Source organism: Etheostoma spectabile, unplaced genomic scaffold, assembly GCF_008692095.1.
Source record: "Etheostoma spectabile isolate EspeVRDwgs_2016 unplaced genomic scaffold, UIUC_Espe_1.0 scaffold362, whole genome shotgun sequence".
Classification (NCBI taxonomy): Eukaryota; Metazoa; Chordata; class Actinopteri; order Perciformes; family Percidae; genus Etheostoma; species Etheostoma spectabile.
The window spans coordinates 133,309-150,816 of NW_022605592.1; the positions used below are offsets into that span (position 1 = coordinate 133,309).

Sequence of the window (17,508 nt, forward strand, 5' to 3'; positions counted from 1 at the left end):
TAAACCTCTATACATGGGCACCCGCTCTACCAACTGAGCTATCTGGGTGCCCAATAAAGACTGTTTAAAATGAATAGGAAAGCAAACATTCTGAAATAGTTTTAATGATTTTGTGTTGCTTTTCCTTCACTGAAGACCACAATAACTAGTGTCTTCAAGATTAGGTAAGTGGGCAAAATCCTGTACAATCCTAAACATCATAAGTGCACAAACACAGTACGTGTATAGGAGTGTGTTCAGTGGGGATTTAGGTGAGATTGAGTTGAATGGCCTGCGTTCTTAGGCAGGGTGTGTTTGTGTGGTTGCAGAGGTGCTGTAATCTCTGGAGGCAGAAAGTCCCCGTGCTTCACGTCTAGTCATGTGGAAGTTGGGCCATTAACTGTGCAGAGTATGACCCTGTCGGTCAGCGTTGCTTCTTGTTTTGTTTACTACAGCAGACTGTATTTCTTCCTGTGGTTACATGGACAGATACAGTGGCTTTTACACATCCTCACAGACCCTTCACCATCCCTAGAGATAGGCATGGGAAACTTTCCATGAGATCATCTCTCAGTGCAAAACAATCCAGCTATTAGGCTAATAGAAGTAACACCATGCCAATCTCTAGGTATGGTGAAGAGTATGTGATGATGGGGGGTGGGGTATTTTAATTCCAAAGGCCAAGGATGCATAATATCCTGATCTATGAAATAACCGGCCTTTAACAATAAAAATGTGCCTGCCTCTATGGGAATTTAACACAGGGGGGTGTATAGTTATGCCCCTTGTATTTTAAGGAAGAACATTTTTTTATTTACAATACATTATTCATTAATAAAGAAAATGGATTGTCCTTTTTTAAAAATTAAGGCATTAAGATCAATTTCCAAAAGATGCTTTTTTATTCCTCTTTTTAATAAACTTTCACATGGGTGTGTAAACTAATGCAAGCCACTGTAGTCTCAACTCTATCTGGGGCTGTGGCTGACTTGTTTATTTGTGTTTCGCTCAGTTTGTGTTGTCTGCACGTCAGGTGTCTAGCCTGGTTGCATTGTACTGCTTTGAGCTGACTACTTAATAAGCTTAAAAATAGTCTTATTCAAAGTTGATCATCAGTGCAGTGCCCCCCCGAACAGTAGGTGGACTCATTACTAGCTGAGACTGAGAGAAGAGTTTTACTTGCCTCGCCTGGCAGTACATTAAGCAGAGTGGTTTCACCGCCTGATCCATAATGTCTGACTGGTCTCAACCAAACTTGATGAGGTTTTGACCCTCTTCAGACAAAAATACAGCCAGGGAGCCGACGTCAACAGTTTGTCATACTCAGTAATTACGGTGTACACGGCGCAACGTGAACGTGACATCATGTAAGAACTTGCTTCAAATTGTAAAGCAATTGGTGATTGGCTGTGGCAGTTTATTATAATATATGAAATAATAATAGATAATTAATAATAATAATAAGAAGAAAGAATCTTTCTTCAGTCAGTTAGACGGAGCAGGCACTCCACTTCCTCCCCCTGCTTGAACCGCTGCTCCCCTTATCCTCCTTTAAAGTGGAGTATGCTGAGTGTTTGCTGTAGAGGGGATGACTGTTCTGGGATCACTGGTCAGGGCCAGTTCCTCCTTGGTGTTTGGCCCAGGCCGCTGGAGTGTTGGGGCCGATGGTGGTGGTGTCAGAGGGACAGTAGACACACAGCCGTCAATCTTGTGTTGCTTAACCAATGAAGTGTGTTGGTTGGTGTGGTGTGTGTGGTGTGTGCTGTGGTGTGTGTGTGTGTGTGTGTGGTGTGTGTGGTGTGTGGTGTGTGGGTGGGGGTGTGTGTGTTGTGTTACCCCAGGTTTTTGCAGGGTACAAATTCAAAATTTTTCTTTCTGATGTACCGCGACATAAAAAAGGGATTCTTTTCTTCTTCAGCTATGGGGAAGTGCAAGTAAGCGTACTTGCTTGAAAAAAAAAGAATCTCAGGGCTAGTTGATGTGTGATTAGGTCTAAATGGCATTCAGTGGTCTTTAAAATGTCTCACAAAGTCTTCAATTTGACTGGATGAAACCTGCAGAAGCTGTGACAGACATGCAGGGTGACGGGGAGACACGACGCAGTGCAGTGTACCCTTTCTGTTTTTGTTTTGGCAGTGAAGTGAGCCATGCTAGTTGAGTTTCTCTGCTATGAGTCATGTGTTAAAGGGCCATAGCACCACAAAATACCTCAGTGCCAGTTAGCCCGCTTATTTTTAGAGGCTGCTCAACCTGCTGCACGGGAAGCAGTCAGGCGCATGGGAAATCCCTCACTCTCTCTTTCGCTGAATATTTTGTCGGTTGTGAGTCGTCAGAAAGCATCAGCCACCACAAACAACCACACACACACACACACACACACACACACACACACACACACACACAGACGTTTTTTTTCTATGTTGAAGCGTTGTTTTGGCTGTTTCTCTCTAATTTTTTGATTATGTAGAACCAATATTGCTGTTCTCGTGCTTTTGTAAAGGTACCTTTGGTCTCATTGTGCATGTTATCCAGGGCTCCAACTGAGACCATTTTGGGAAAACAAAATGCTTATGTCATATCATGTCTGATGAACAATTAGTTAACGGTAGTGAGAAACACAAAGGCGTTGTGAGGCAGGGGGGAGTGACAGGCTGCGGCTGGGAATCGAAAGATGAATAGTTTTAACATGACTTTAAAATCGACATCCGTCAAGATTCAACATCCTTTATTCATCTCACAATGGGGAAATTCACACTGTTGCAGCAGCACGGGATAAGAGAAAAGATTATGATATCATTAGTTAGCTGGTTCTGGTTTTCTAACTGGGTCGCCAGTGATAGGAGCTTATAGCTGGGAGCTTCATGTAGACCGCTAAGGTTAATGTTAGCTGACCTTCGACGTCATATGTTAACTTCTAACAGCTGTATTCTCATTAACGTGACAATCTGCAAGAAACCGATTGCCTGTAAATCACAAAAATTATAGTGACGGCACTGTTTGGCTTAGTTATCAATGTCGTTAGCATCTTGGCTAACACTATTGTTGGTGTTATTCCCCAGGACCAAGCACCGTACCTGGGGTGACAGAGCGTTCACCATTGCAGCCCCGTCCCTCTGGGACTCCCTGTCCATACACATCCGTGACCGTACTGACATGGACACATTCAAAACACATATCAAAACACACCTCTTCAGATTACCTTTCCATGAGTTACTTTACCTACTTACAGCTAGCAGATAGTGAGGAGATGTTTTACAATGTGTTCAGGGGACAGGCAGCTAGCACTTCTTGTGCAGAGAAAATACAGAGCTGGGACTCCCTGCTCTTAGAAGATTGAGCTTGGTCTGGTGATAGCCATGACTAGGTCCAAGAAGTTTTAGAGCTTTATTTAGATTTAATATCATATTGGAATTCTTTGTGAAGAAGGCTTGTACTTCAGCTCTATTACGTACTACAATTCAATATAAAAACTTTCATCTAAATAAACCTTTGGCCAGTAGAGTCTTTGGACTTTCTTCTTTTGTGATTTGTGTGTATAAATTGACACACCGCAACACATGCACCATGCAGTAACCACATAACACCCTCCACTCATACTGTACACAAAACAAACATAATAATACAGGTTATCATTTTACCCAAACAAAACTAGAGCCTCTTAATCTGTGCAGCTGCTGGTGGCTGAAGGCAGAAGCTCCAGGTGGGATAGCGAGGAAGCTCATCCTCTGAACCAGTGGCCACGTTCGCTTCTGCACTCTTCTCTCTCTTCTGTGGATGAGAGGCCTCCTCTGGGGCTCAAGTTTGTGGCCTTGACATCTTTGGATTCCTTCTTCAGTTCCTAAAACAAACACCAGACACAGAAAAATGGAAGCTTTCTTTTCTCGCCACTTGAATGTAGCATACTTTAGTGTTATGATTAAATAATTATGCTTGTACACATGGCAAAATCATGAATTTGTGGATCCTACTAATTTCCTTTCAATAGTCTGATACATCTCCCACTATACTCTTTGCATATGTGTTCATACTGAAATGTGGAGAAATCTTTCATTAATTTATAGTACACAACTTTAGTTGATTAGATAACCAAACATACTTACATCAATAAAAAGACCTGATAACATTTGTAAATTGTATAGAAAATTGATTTTTGTATTTTATGAAGACTACTTCCTGCATTCCAAAGCTGTATGCATCGATTTTGGAATACAAATACCCGCCACCACCCACCAACCCACCCACACCACACCTGAAGCTAGCGGGGAACTTTCCACAAAACATCTATCAATGCAAAAACCAACCAGCTATTAGCTAACTGAAAACAACCATGCCAATCGTAGGGAAGATGAAAAGAGTATGGGAGATGGTGGGGGAATTTTAATTTCAAGGCCAAGGGAGTGTTATCAGGATGCATTGTAACCTGATCCAGGAAAAAAAATGGCCTTTAAAAAGTAAAATTTACAGGCTCTGGGGGAATTTAACATCGAAAAGGGGTGTATACGTATGCCCCCGTGATTTTCACATAGGGGGTGTATACGTATGCCACACTGTATTTAAACATTAGGGGGTGTATACTTATGCCCCTGATTTTAAAAATCGGGGGTGGATATTATGCCCCATGACATTTTAAAAATAGGGGGGTGTATACATTATGCACATGTATTTTTACCATAGGGGGTGTATAATTATGCCCTGTAGTAACATAGGGGGGTGAACTTATGCCGCGGTAGTTTTAACATAGGGGTTGTATACGTATGCCCTGATTTAACATAGGGGGGGGTGTATAATTAAGCCACCGGCATTTTAACATAGGGGTGGTATACTTCGGACCTGTATTTAACATGGGGGTGTTATACTTATGCCCCTGTATTTAACATTAGGGGGGTGATACTTATGCCCCGTATTTTAACATAGGGGGGTGTATAATCTTAGGGCCCCTGATTTTAACCATAGGGGGTGTTAACTTTATGCCCCTGTATTTAACATAGGGGTTGTATACGTAGGCCCCCGTTTATTTAAGGAAAGATATTTAGTTAAATTTACAATACAATATTCATTCACAAAGAAAAAATGTCATTAAAGTTTTTTTTTTTACTATTTTTATAATTAAGTCTTTAAGATCAATTCCAAAAGTTTTTTTCCAGTTGTCCTCAGTCAACATTCGCATGGTTCATAAACCTATGACACCACTGTGATGCTAACCCTCCACCAGACAAAGAGGGGGATCCACGGTGGCATGGGGAAAGTAAGTACACAAGCCAAGCTTCCTCGAGTCGGCAGAACTAGCCAACAACAACGTGTGTCTCCCTGCAAGCAGCTCGCTGGCAGAGGAGCGTTTCAGAGCGATGCTCAAGCCTGCAAAGGTTGAATAGACTATTGCTGTTAGCTAAAAAAACCTTGAGCAAAGAATAACAGGATACATTTACAATTGTGTTACTTGGCACCTGGCTGAGAAAGTTGATTTAATACAAAAAGATGGGAAACCAAAGATCAGAAGTTGTTTTATCAAAAAATATATTTACTTTAGTTTTTTTTAAAAAATCAATCAGGGGGGGTGGTGTTAAAGGGTGTTGTTTTACTTAAAAAAAGCTGTCTGTTTACGAAATCTTGTTCTAGTTTGAATAAAATAATTTAAGTGATTTTTGTACTTGTGAAGCTTGTTATTTGTGAAATTCTTAAGATGATGAAATGGTCAATATTGACTTAAGCCGGGATGATGGCTATAATATATAATAAAAAAAATTGTGATGCAGCCCTAGGAGCATGTGAACCAAAAAACAAAAGGTAGCTGAGATAGCAACAAGTTATGAAAACAAAAAAGGGGGGGGGGGGGGGGGAGATAATCAAGGAACATAAATTGAATGGAAGGGGGACATGTGAAAACACAGGGCATGAGTTTGGCATAAATGTGCCTGGTGACAATCTGCCATTGGTGAGCTAAAGAACAAAAATCAACCCTAACTATAAACGTGGTCAGTGCTGCAGCTTGTACTAGATGCGGCCAACCTATGCTAAATGAAACCTCGCTAATGAGCCGATCAACATCACACAGCCAGGCTGTTAAAGCAACTGCCCCATGCTCTCAGCCTGGAGGCCTCCTGACAACGGCCCACAAAGTCCACGGTCAACCTTCACCCAACAGGGTCAGGGCTATAAACATTGCAGTTAATTTCTAATATCATTTTCTAGAAGGCCTATTTTCTAAGTAACTGGGTTGAAATGTTAATCCCAGATTTCGTGCCTCCTAGGCAATTGAATTGTATGGTTCTGTGTTTGAAAGAGCCATGCTACAATAATAAATTGCCTTGCTTTGGCACAAACCAGTTTATACAAAGTCTGGTGCAGACCAGTGGGCTTACAGGGACCCTGTTCGAGCCCAATTCAAATGGCAAATGGACCCGGCATTTTTTCCAAATGGCCTATAAACCAAGGGCAAACACAGGTACCTTAAAACTGAATTTTGACAACAACTGCCTTGTGTTTGACAAAATGAAAAAGTAAACAAAATTAGAACTATTCTTTTTAGTTCTCTCAAACTCTTGGATCTTGTTCTTGTCAACTCGGCAATCTGGCCCCGCAAACAAGTCTGTCAGAGGAAACCACGAGCAAGTTTGGGGGTGTTACACTTTTAAAAAGGCCCCCAGCAAGCTGGTGTGACCTGACAAAGACCCTAGATGATCCTACAATCCCTCAGGAAATGTCACTCCTGTACGCTGGCTAGGGTTACCACTGAAGTCTAAGGTGAAAACGTTTTTTGCTTTCAAGGGCTTCCAGACCCCCAGAAGAGTCACCAAGAGGTGTCTGTGGTTTTAAATCTCAAAAACAAATTAATGGTTTTATAAAGACATTATCATGATTATTACTTTAACATACACCAACAAAGAGTGATTGGAGGGTGTGTGTGGTGGGTGTGTGTGTGTGTGGTGGTGGGTGTGTGTGTGTGTGTGGGTGTGTGTGGATGGACAATGGACCTAGTTCACAATTCAATCCTGTTCCAAACAGGTGATTGCAATACCCTGGACAGGATATCCAGCTGGGTGTCTGTGTGGGTGGTGTGTGTGTGGTGTGGGTGTGGGGTGTGTGTGTGTGGGTGTGTGTGTGTGTGTCGTGATATAGAATAGGCCGGCACGATGATTGATTTTTTTTGCATTGCAATATTGTTTCCCCTGCATAATATGTTTTTTTGTGCGATATGAAAAAAAAGAAAAAAGCGTTAATTGTTTAAAAGATGGACCATGCAGAGCTATATTGGAAATAAATAAATCATTCTCGACTACTGCGGTGATTTTGTAGGGGATTTATCTACAAAGAAAAAAATAAATGAAAAAAAAAATATTTTAAGGTGAAACCGTTTCCTTTGTAAACGTTTAATGCTTCAACACCCAAAAGAAAGTCAGCTGTGACTAAACGGGTACTCGTCTTCAGTGGTGGTGTTGGAGCAGGGGCAATCAGGTGAGAATACGATGGTTGACTAGCATGACACCATTTGTTCATATAATAATCAATCCAGGCTAACGTGTCGGGACAGTGCTGCATGCATGCTTCCGTTAAAGGTCAGGTTGGGGTAGACTAGCGCAGAGCTCCTTGTGTGATAACTGATTCAGACCTGCATGATACGCTCACTAGCAACAAACGTGTGTGTGGACCAAGAACAACAGTTAATCAGTGGAACTGACGTTAGACCAAAGAACAGACTCTGTTGTAGACTGAGTTGTTACGTGCAGTGTCGCGGCTTCCGAACCGAACGTTGGTGGGGACGTAAAAGACCCTTGGATAGTAAGCTAACCTCTTATTAGCTTTACCCTGGCTGTAGCTCGCTTTGTCTGCGGTTTCTTTAGGCTAACATTATTAGCTTTAGCGCTAGTTAGCAGCTTTCGCTGGTTTCTTTAGGCTAACAGGATTAGCTTTAGCCTGGTAGTAGCACTTTTGCTGTTCTTTAGGCTAACATCTAGCTTAGGCCTGGTAGTAGCAGGCTTTCGCTTGTTTCTTTCGGCTAAAACTATCTTAGCTTTTACCTGGCTGGGACATTACTTGCTGCTGGTTTTCTTTAGCTAAAGATATTGCTTTAGCTGGTGGGTAGCAGCTTATGCTTGTTTCTTTAGGCTAAACTATATTAGCTGGAGCATGGCTGTTAGCAGCTTTTGCGGGGGAAAATTAATAATTAATACGAGGTGGATAGAGTTACAGATTTGCACCGAAATAAACTACCTGTAGAATTCACTGGACTACCATCAAACGATGACAATCACAGTGTTCCGCACGTGCTACCTCCGGGGACGTACTACACACAGAGAGCCTCACTTCGTAGAACATACACCCGGCGAATAAACACAGCACATCCAACAAGCTTGCCCACCATGGATCAGTCTTAAAGGGGAAGGGTTGGGATGGGAAGAATCAAGTAAAAGGAGAATGTGGAAAGTTTACTTTTCTATCACAGCAGCAAAAAAAAGGATTATTCAAAACTCCTAGACGTCATCCAATGCGATTATTGAGAATGGCACATTGCGATGATTGATGCTAAAAACACAATATCGTTCAGCCTAGTACAGATCAATCTATCACACCCAAGTTGAAGCGTTCCATTTACAGTCGGAGAGCTCCAGCAGGTTAGCCGTGGCCTCAACACTTAACGATGAACGCGCATTACGCTGTTTTTTGTGCATGCAAACAGCATCACATGTCAGCAGATATGGAAGTTGTGCAGGCACTGCGGGTCAATGATTTAGTGAGAACACAAAATAGACATTAAACACAGGAGGAACAGCGTTCACACTGTTGAGACAGGCAGGCAGGTGGGATTGGTAGCTCGGGGTATCTGCGGTGGCCGAGGTCAGTGGGGTGATGAAGTGGACATGGAACCATCCGGTCTTCAGAACACTGATAACAAAGCCACTCTCAGTGTGTTCTTGTGGGTTTTTGTCTTCCACAACCACGTTTGACAGTGTACTTGTAAGTTTTACAGTTCACAAGTTTACCATAGCTGTATACATTCCAGATGGGCCATACGTTGTCAGGAGTGAACGCCAAGGTTCTTTAATAGAAAAGGGTAAGACAGAAATGCGCACTAGACACAGCAAGTGAGTGGATCCGGCAACAATCTCTATATGACTTTATCTACATGAAAATGGATTTCAAGGGACATGTAAAAATAAAGAGGAGGAGAGGGAACGCATTAATAATTACAATGAGTGCCTCAATCCAAGAGTGGGCTTGGTGAGATGGCTAGAAGTGGCAGTTTTTGGAAAAACGAAAAAAATGGTGTGGATATATGTGCCCCATAACAAACCCGTCCGACTACGTTTACGCACATCCACACGTTGCCCACATGGCTACCTGTCTTAAGGGGAAGGGTCGGAGAGAAAGTTTACTGTTCTATAAGCAGAAAAGAAGTTATATCAAAGTCTTGCGGATGAGACTGAAACAAAAATTATAGTGCCAGCCCTAGTGGGACCTGTAGTCCAAACGTAGAACTAAGACAATATCCACAAATTCCAATTTTTGTGCCAAATAAAATTACTTTAACATTACAAGGGGCAGAATGTCCATCAACGTGATTTATATATTAATACGTCAGATAAAATAACGGCTCGGTAACCATATATAGTTCACTTTTTTGTTTAAAATCAACCAACAAGGAATGTGAGCAAAGTCTTGCGCTATGCATGTGCATAGGGTGATGTAGATGAGAATAAGAGTATCACAAGCAAACGACCCGAAGAATAAACAATTGAACTTTCAAATGAAATAATTGAATTGGAAATGCCACATCCCCATGTCATGTCAAGTCGGTTTGCCAAGCGGAAATAACCCCATGGACTTTTCTGACGCGATGTCGAGGTAGCCCATTTTCTGACTGGGAGTCTACCACAACTCCAATCCGAGGGGCGCTAGTGAGCTAGATTACTACACCAACGTAGCAGAAAAATGATTCCTTCTATTCTACAGTCAGATCAGACTCTTACACACCATGAAACACTGACCAGCAGAAGCAATGGAAAATGGAGGGTGTACAGCCCGGTAAATCCCCAAGACAATGACACAGTAGGACAGGGGATGCAAATTCCCCCCCCAAAGACAATAAAAACCAATATACCGACACCGACATCTCTACTTTGATAAAAATCTGCATTGATTACATTCATTCAAAACCACTGTCAATAACAACATAAAGTCATGTCAAGGAATCCATGATGAAAGCACTCCTTACCATCTCTCCACGACAGGTCTCATTCCCCCCCGATTGCTCAGCGACAACACAAATTTAAGAAAGCAGGAAGTGCGTAGGTCTCAGTGACCGCAAACGTTGTCAGGAAGCAAGTCTTAACCGGCTAATGGCTGCTGAGTGATAACTATCCTATCTACGGAGGAAGTGTAGAAGTGGAGAAAAGGAGAGAGAACGGAGAGAGAAGGGGGTGAAAGACAGGAAGGCAAATGATGTGATGAGCAGAGCATCAAACTGCACGTAGGACGCATTTCACAGTGGCTGTGTATATATCTTACAAGAAACGGCAGATTCCAGTAAAGCTGCAATGGGTGTATTCGAGAGTCATTAAAAGAGATGACTATGACCCGACCCAACCAAACCCTGATACTGTGGTTTGGCGAAGGTTGTAGGAAACTGGGTGGAATAATGTGATGCCAAATGAGTTTCAAATTAATTTGAATATTGAATGTCACAGCACTTTAATTAATGAGGATGTTAAAGTAGCAGTTTATTAGTAGCGACCTCCACAAGCAGATCATAAACATCGTATTGTTTAGGTCATGTGCAAGCAGACCAAGAATAATACAAGAACATGGCACCCCATGCAAGTTATTGGTGTGAATATTCACAAATTACAGCAAGCCCAGGCAGTATGGACGGTCAGTACTAGACGCTTCAACTAATTAGAGCACAGAGATCACTGTAAACACTCAGTTTCATGCAAGATATGACAGAAAGCCTGCCACATAATCATCTGACAGACATCAGACGTTCTGTGCAGACAGCTGGTCTGCTAACGTAGCTCCCTGCCATTTACTGGCAGACTGCACAAAGTAGAATTTAAACCACTGACAGTAGCTAATATTGATCAAAGAGTAAAACTTGACGCTCCGAGGGTGGGCTTGAATACCAAATAACGCTGTAGAGACCGGCCCAGTGGTGCTTATCGTGATCATAAGTGCGAGAGCAGTGACATCAGACAACAGGATTTGATTACACAAAACGGAGTCTTCTACTAGAGCAGTAGAAGGTAATTGGATAATGGCAAATCTAGTAAAATTGGTGGAACCCATTACGTAAGTAAATCTTTTTAAGTTCTCTCAACAAGATACACCAATCCAGATGGACTCTGAGCCCCAGTCGGCTAAGGTCTGAGAATGGTCGCGCTCAATAGGTTATTCTCCATGGCAATACAGCCAGGGGTTCCTGCAAAATACCAGCACCAAATATGATAAAGAACTAGAAATTAAAAATAGCATTTTCAAATCCTCTCCAAAATGTGTTGTAGAGCAATTTACCAAACAAACGTTGAAACAAGCAGACCATAAACTAGGAATATGAGCATAATTTCAGTTTGATTTGGAGTTGCTGTACGACTCTCCAGGTGTTCATAAAATAAAATAATAATGTGTTTATTATCACATTTTTTAACCAGGACATCCCTTGAGATTGAATCTCTTTTGCGAGGGAGACCGGCCCAAGACGGCACACCAGTATAATTTAACCAGAAATCCAGAAGAGTCCACACAAACAGCTTTTTCCCAAGCTGCAGAAAAAAATCCCTTGGGACTGGGTCATTCAGAGTGTACACATCTAAAGTTACTGTAAAAGTATTGTCTCGAAATAATGATGATGAACAATTAGAGCCAGAACGAAAAAAACCTTTTTTTATGGTATTTCTTATAATATGCATTCATAAGAATCATTTATAATGCAAATAATGACGGTCAACCATGTGGATGAGGTTGGCATTACATAGTCTGTCCTCCAGCGGCCGCTCTACAACGTCCCGTTAGTGATGGCGCTTGCATAGTCGTTCCACCAGGAGGACGCTCTGCAACGCCCTGGTATGATGCGTGCATAGTCTCCACCAGAGGACGCTCTACAACGTCCATGAGTGGTGGCGTTGAATTAGTCTGCCACCAGAGGACGCTCTACAACGTCCCTGTTGTGATGGCGTACATAGTCTGTCCCCCAGAGACGCTCTACCAACGTCACATGTGTGATGGGTTGCATATAGTCTGTCCACCAGAGGGCGATCTACAACGTCACTGTTAGTGATGGTGTTGCATAGTCTGTCCAACAGAGGACGCTCTACAGCGTCCCTTGTAGTGATGGTGTGCATAGTCTGTCCACAGAGGACGCTCTACAACGTACCCTGTTAGTGATGGCGTGCCTAGTCGTCCACCAGAGGAACGCTCTACAACCGTCAGTTAGTGATGGTGTGTTGCATAGTCTGTCCACCTAGAGGAAGCTCTTAAGCGGTAATGTTAGTGATGGTGTTGCATAGGTCTGCACAGAGGAGCTCTACAACGTCCCTGGTAGTGATGGCGTGGCATGTCCGTCCACAGAGGCCAGTCTATTGGGGCATAAACAAAAAACAAGAATTACCATCAACAGTCAAACCCCTTAAGACTAAGTCTAATGTAGTCATTAAATTGCGGTTAAATAAAGAAACGGGATGTTTTTTACACCAGGTTTGTAATTAGGGTTATGTATTCAAGCGATACTATGCATGTTTGCTCATAAAATTCCAGAAATAACAGTGAGAAAATGCTAGATTTCATGGTCAAAAACAGGGAACTATAGCGGTACCTGGTCAGTCTGCCGTCCGTAGTCCCCCAGAGGCCCACGTGAGCCAGGAAAAACCCTGAGGTAATTAGTAATTAGTAAAACTGCTTTGGTCAAACATTAACGGCAAACAAAGAAATACTCTTTTCAACCAAGCATACAGCATCCAGATGTGACTCTAAACAATTTTTTTTAACAAGCAGGTCAAAACATCTGCTGAAGTCTGTGATACAAACACTCAGCCGCAGGACGTACAGTCTGCATGATCTGTTCCGGCTCAATTAGGATATCTCTGATGGACAACAGCTCTACATTGTCGTCAACGAGCATACTATTCAACCCAATGGGAGTTAAAGGCATAACTAGCGTTTCTTTAAACGGACCTTGTTGTCGCTATTGTTGGGTGTTGCAAGTGACTTGACTGGGAACAGCAATCTTTGCATTGGTCCAGATTAAGAGAGATGCGCTGCATAGCGGCGGGAAGAGAAACAAGCACAATGGAGTTACAGGACATTGATCAGTGGTATTTCTAATCATAAGGGCCCGTTTTGCCTTGACTGATCAGATTTAATATTCTAAGTGCTTGGCAACATATATGGAAAAAGGTACCCTTCAGAGGAAGGACCTTTTAAAAGCTCTTTGAGACCTGTTTGAATAACCAGTAAACGCTATAAGTACTAGACTAATCAACAACAAGAAGCGAGTACTTATAGCATGTATAGAGCCAACACATATTGTACTGTACCCCCAGCAAAACGATGTGTCATTTCAACCAAACTTAGAGTTGTGGGGATGTTAAAAGTGGAAAAAGGCGACCCAAACACAGCTTTCATAATGTTTATTTTTTCGGTCACATTTGAACAGAGTGTAAGTCCACATGCTAAGATACTGTTTATTAATGGAGTCTGGTGGGGTTTGCAAACGCTAATTTCGGGGATGTTACGTTTTAAAAAGGATCTACTCTTTAACAGAAGGTGGAACCTCCTTCGCAATTTGAACCGGAGTTTGTCAGTTTCAAAACAGCACTTTTGTGTAGGTAAATACAAAGGAGACAAGTTGACTTTTTTATTGCTTTTCGCTCTTCAGGTTGACATGACAGTTAGGTGACCTAAAAGGAGAGAGAGAGGGGACAGAATAGGAGGAAATCAGTCACGTCTGGATTTCCCAAACGGAACCTCTGGCGTTGGGAGTACAGCGCTCCTACTTACCCACCTGATCCATTGGCAAACGATCCATGTGACTATTACCTTACACTGTATGCATGTTTTGCCACCGCTTGGTTTTTTTTTTTTCATGCGGCTCAGTTTAATAGGACCAATGTAGAGCGATTGTGGTCACAGCAGTCACTTGTTGACACCAAACACATAGGAAAAGAGATTCCAGGTTGCAACAAAACTAGTTCCCCTTTACATATGACTCACGAGACGGGGCAGGCACAAACAGCAATACTGTTACATGCAAGAACCTACAGCTAAAACAGGTTTCTTCTCACATGACAAAAGTGGCGGGGAAGGCCCCTCTTTTACCGTTAGGTCTACCCGCCATCCAGCCATCCCTGACTACCGCTCTGATCATGTACTCGAGCTACACGTTCTTGAGATGACCACTGGGTTCCGCGAGTGTCAGCAGCGTCTCATGGAGGCGCCTCATATCTACTCACCACACGATCCACTCCAGACAGCAGTGAGGAGGAACAGAGAGAGAAAAGGAAGGGGTGACGAGAAATGTTGTGAGAGGCGGGGAGGTCAATGCATTGTCTTTTTGGCACATTTTGTGGTGTCAAGGCTAAACTCAAGCTGTGTGGCAATACTCTTTCAGTCACTCTGCTTCTGATTGTAACATGTCTGGAGACAGTAACATTAAATCGAAAAAAAACTTAGTGAATAATAATACTTCAGGCTGCCGATGTGCTTGATCCACTAAGGCACTCGGCCCCAATGACTGATTCTTGCCAACTTATATTATTTCCGCCTGTTTATGTCCACTATAGTCCACGCGTTGCCAACACGCGCAAACACAGTTACACCGAAAGGTGGGTATTGTAGCGGAATGGCGGGGGGCTTGAATTTACCCACAAGTTTGCCGCGTGTTTACCGAAAAGCAAAATACGCAAAAAAATGTCCATAGACATGGATGGGAAATGTTCGGGAATATCTTCAACATCGCTCAAAAACGCCCCTCTTTGGGACCGTGCTGTCGTCGCAGTACTTTAAGTAGAGAAACATGATTCAAAAGTTTAAAACAGAAGGGCAAAAGACTTTGGGTGTTATTGCGCTGGAAGGGTTGCTAGATATCTAGCAGGTTTCTCCCAAATCCAGTTTACGTATGTCCGTTTTCAGATCGATCAGATTTTCCAATGTGTGTGTTAGGGCGGAATGTTTCAGAGCTAGAGAGTGGGGGACAGAGTGAGGGGCTGCGGTAAGAATTATTGGGAAGGTTCCCGACAAATGCTCTCTCTCCTCCGAAGTTTTGAACTCTTCAGACTTCAATGTAGGTCACAAATGTAGTTAATGTTGTTGCTGGTCGCCGGGAATGTAATATGGAGTCGTCGTAGGACTTAAATTGTGGCCGTTGCTTATACCAATGCCGAGAGAATAGAGAAAATACCATGCACGCTGGCGCGATTCAGCGAGTCTTTTTCCCAAAAAATACTGCTCTCTTCGCCTCCAGTTTTTACTCTTTAGAACATGCATAGTTGGTCAGAATGTAGGGAATTCTTGTGGCCGATGCAGAATGAACATTGGGGTCTAGCGACTAAGACTTTCGCGTAGGCTAACCTCACCCCTCGATACTAATCATTGAAAACAAAGACTGCTGGCCCGTAATCTGCGGATTAATCACATAGCAACCAGTTTGATATGAAGAGGACAGAGGGGGGGGGGATGCAGGATGGATTCTTCTGAACAGACAAATGCTCTCTCTCCTCCATTTTTAGTTTACAGACGTCATTTTTGTAAAACATGTAGGAAATCTTGTGCCCGGACGCAGACATGAACTCTGGGCCTCATCAGCCGTAAGTTTCACGCAGGGAAACCAATGCCAACTACAACATTGTAAACGGATATCTAGATCCTTCTTGAGGAATAATCACAGCAACAAGTCAGGACACACAACACACCACACACCCACACACACACCTACTCATGTCGCGGCTCTCTGGCGGCCTGTTGACCAACTGATGCCTACTCGAGTTTCATTGTGTGTGTGTGTGGAGTGGCCCAATGCAGGCACATGATAAATATTTCTGCGGAATTTTCGTAGTTCTTTTTGCTGATAAGCGATTCAGTTACATATCAGTATCAAGCAGCGGATGGTCTCGAAGGAGAATCTGCAATGCATCTAAGAATGAGTGTTTTTCCCCCCTTTAGTCAACCTATCAGTGCACCAATTGTCATAGTTTGTACGGGCCAGCAGCCGAGGATAGACAACTGCAGCAGCTTTATGTTAGCATGTCATCATGGTCCCGATAATTAAAGCGATAGAGCAGCAAAACACTTCTGCATCCTAGACTGGATGGGTGGAGTGAGTGGGGAGTTCTGTTTCACAGGCATTATGGAGCATTCATGGGGTGTCAATGATACAGCCTGGATCAGTAATGAGTGTGTCTGTTGTAGCTCATATTGGGCGGACTTGTAGATTTTGTCAGTAAATGTTCATCAGTTGCAACGACATCAACAATATATTGTATGTGATTAAACGTTGTGATTCTTACCACCCTTGTTATCGGTTGGGTATTGGTATCAGGAGGGACAGTAAAAGCTGCGAGCCAGATATCCAGGGGAGGAATCTATCTGTTAGATACTAGAAGGTTGGCGCTCTTGTAAATACAGCGTGTGGTCTAGACTACTATCTTCTGTTAGTGTCTTGCGATGACTTTTTATGTAGTGACTGATCTTATAGAGTCAAATTGACACTTATATTTGAAAGTAACAAGACTGCTTTCAAATGGACAACTGTAATAAGACACAATTTCTATCAAATATCCCTGATGTCCTAGCACATATAGGTAAAAACCATCTCCTAATTCTGCTACGGTGCTGTCCACCCTGAACCACTGTGAAAAACATTTTCAGATATCTGCTAGCGTGTCGGTGCCCTTGCACACAATCGGATTAAATCATACTCTCAATATTGCTGCTGTCGTACCTCTCAAAACTTTTAAAACATGGTGTTCTTCATGCATCTGTGCGTTTGTCGCTGTCACCCTGAACAATGAAATAAAAACATCCGACACGGCTAGCGTCCTGTCTCAACAACCACTGTTAAATCACTTATCTAGACGTAGAAACGAAAAAACATTCTCCTACTGCCTGTCCCAGACACGCTGTTTAAAAAACAAATCTCCTCACTTGCTGCTGACAGCCTGTCCCCTAACACACTGGTAAAAACATCTCAACTATTGCCTTGTCCCCTGAACACGCTGTAAAAAACATTACTCACTATCTGCCCGTCAACTAGAACACACTTAAATAAAATACCTCACTATTGCGAAGTGCCGTCCCTAACCACACTGTAAAAACATCATCACTATCTGGCTGTCCCTCTGAAACACTGTAAAAACAATCTCTCACTATATGAGCTGCCCTGTCCTGAACACACCTAAAAAAGTCTCACTATCGATAGGCCTCTCCACCTTTAACTCTACTACTATGCGCTGAGGCACGGTCCCTGAACACAATGAAAAACATCCCTCACTATCTGCTAGCTGCCGTCCCCGAACACACTTGTAAAAAAAAATTCCTCACTATAGG

The 17,508-nt window shown here is 42.7% G+C and overlaps 1 protein-coding gene and 1 long non-coding RNA gene across 3 annotated transcripts in view; one reads left to right on the forward strand and one right to left on the reverse strand.

Annotated features, from left to right (window-relative positions):
* The window catches only part of cd2ap (CD2-associated protein), a 90,714-nt gene that overhangs the window by 15,760 nt on the left and 57,446 nt on the right, over nucleotides 1-17,508 (forward strand). The gene's annotated exons all lie outside the window — the stretch shown is intronic.
* On the reverse strand, nucleotides 489-3,176 carry LOC116686399 (uncharacterized). Its single transcript, XR_004331241.1, has 3 exons — nucleotides 3,042-3,176; nucleotides 1,220-1,223; nucleotides 489-499 (listed from the first exon to the last, which is right to left on the reverse strand). It is a non-coding gene; the product is annotated as an uncharacterized LOC116686399 (long non-coding RNA).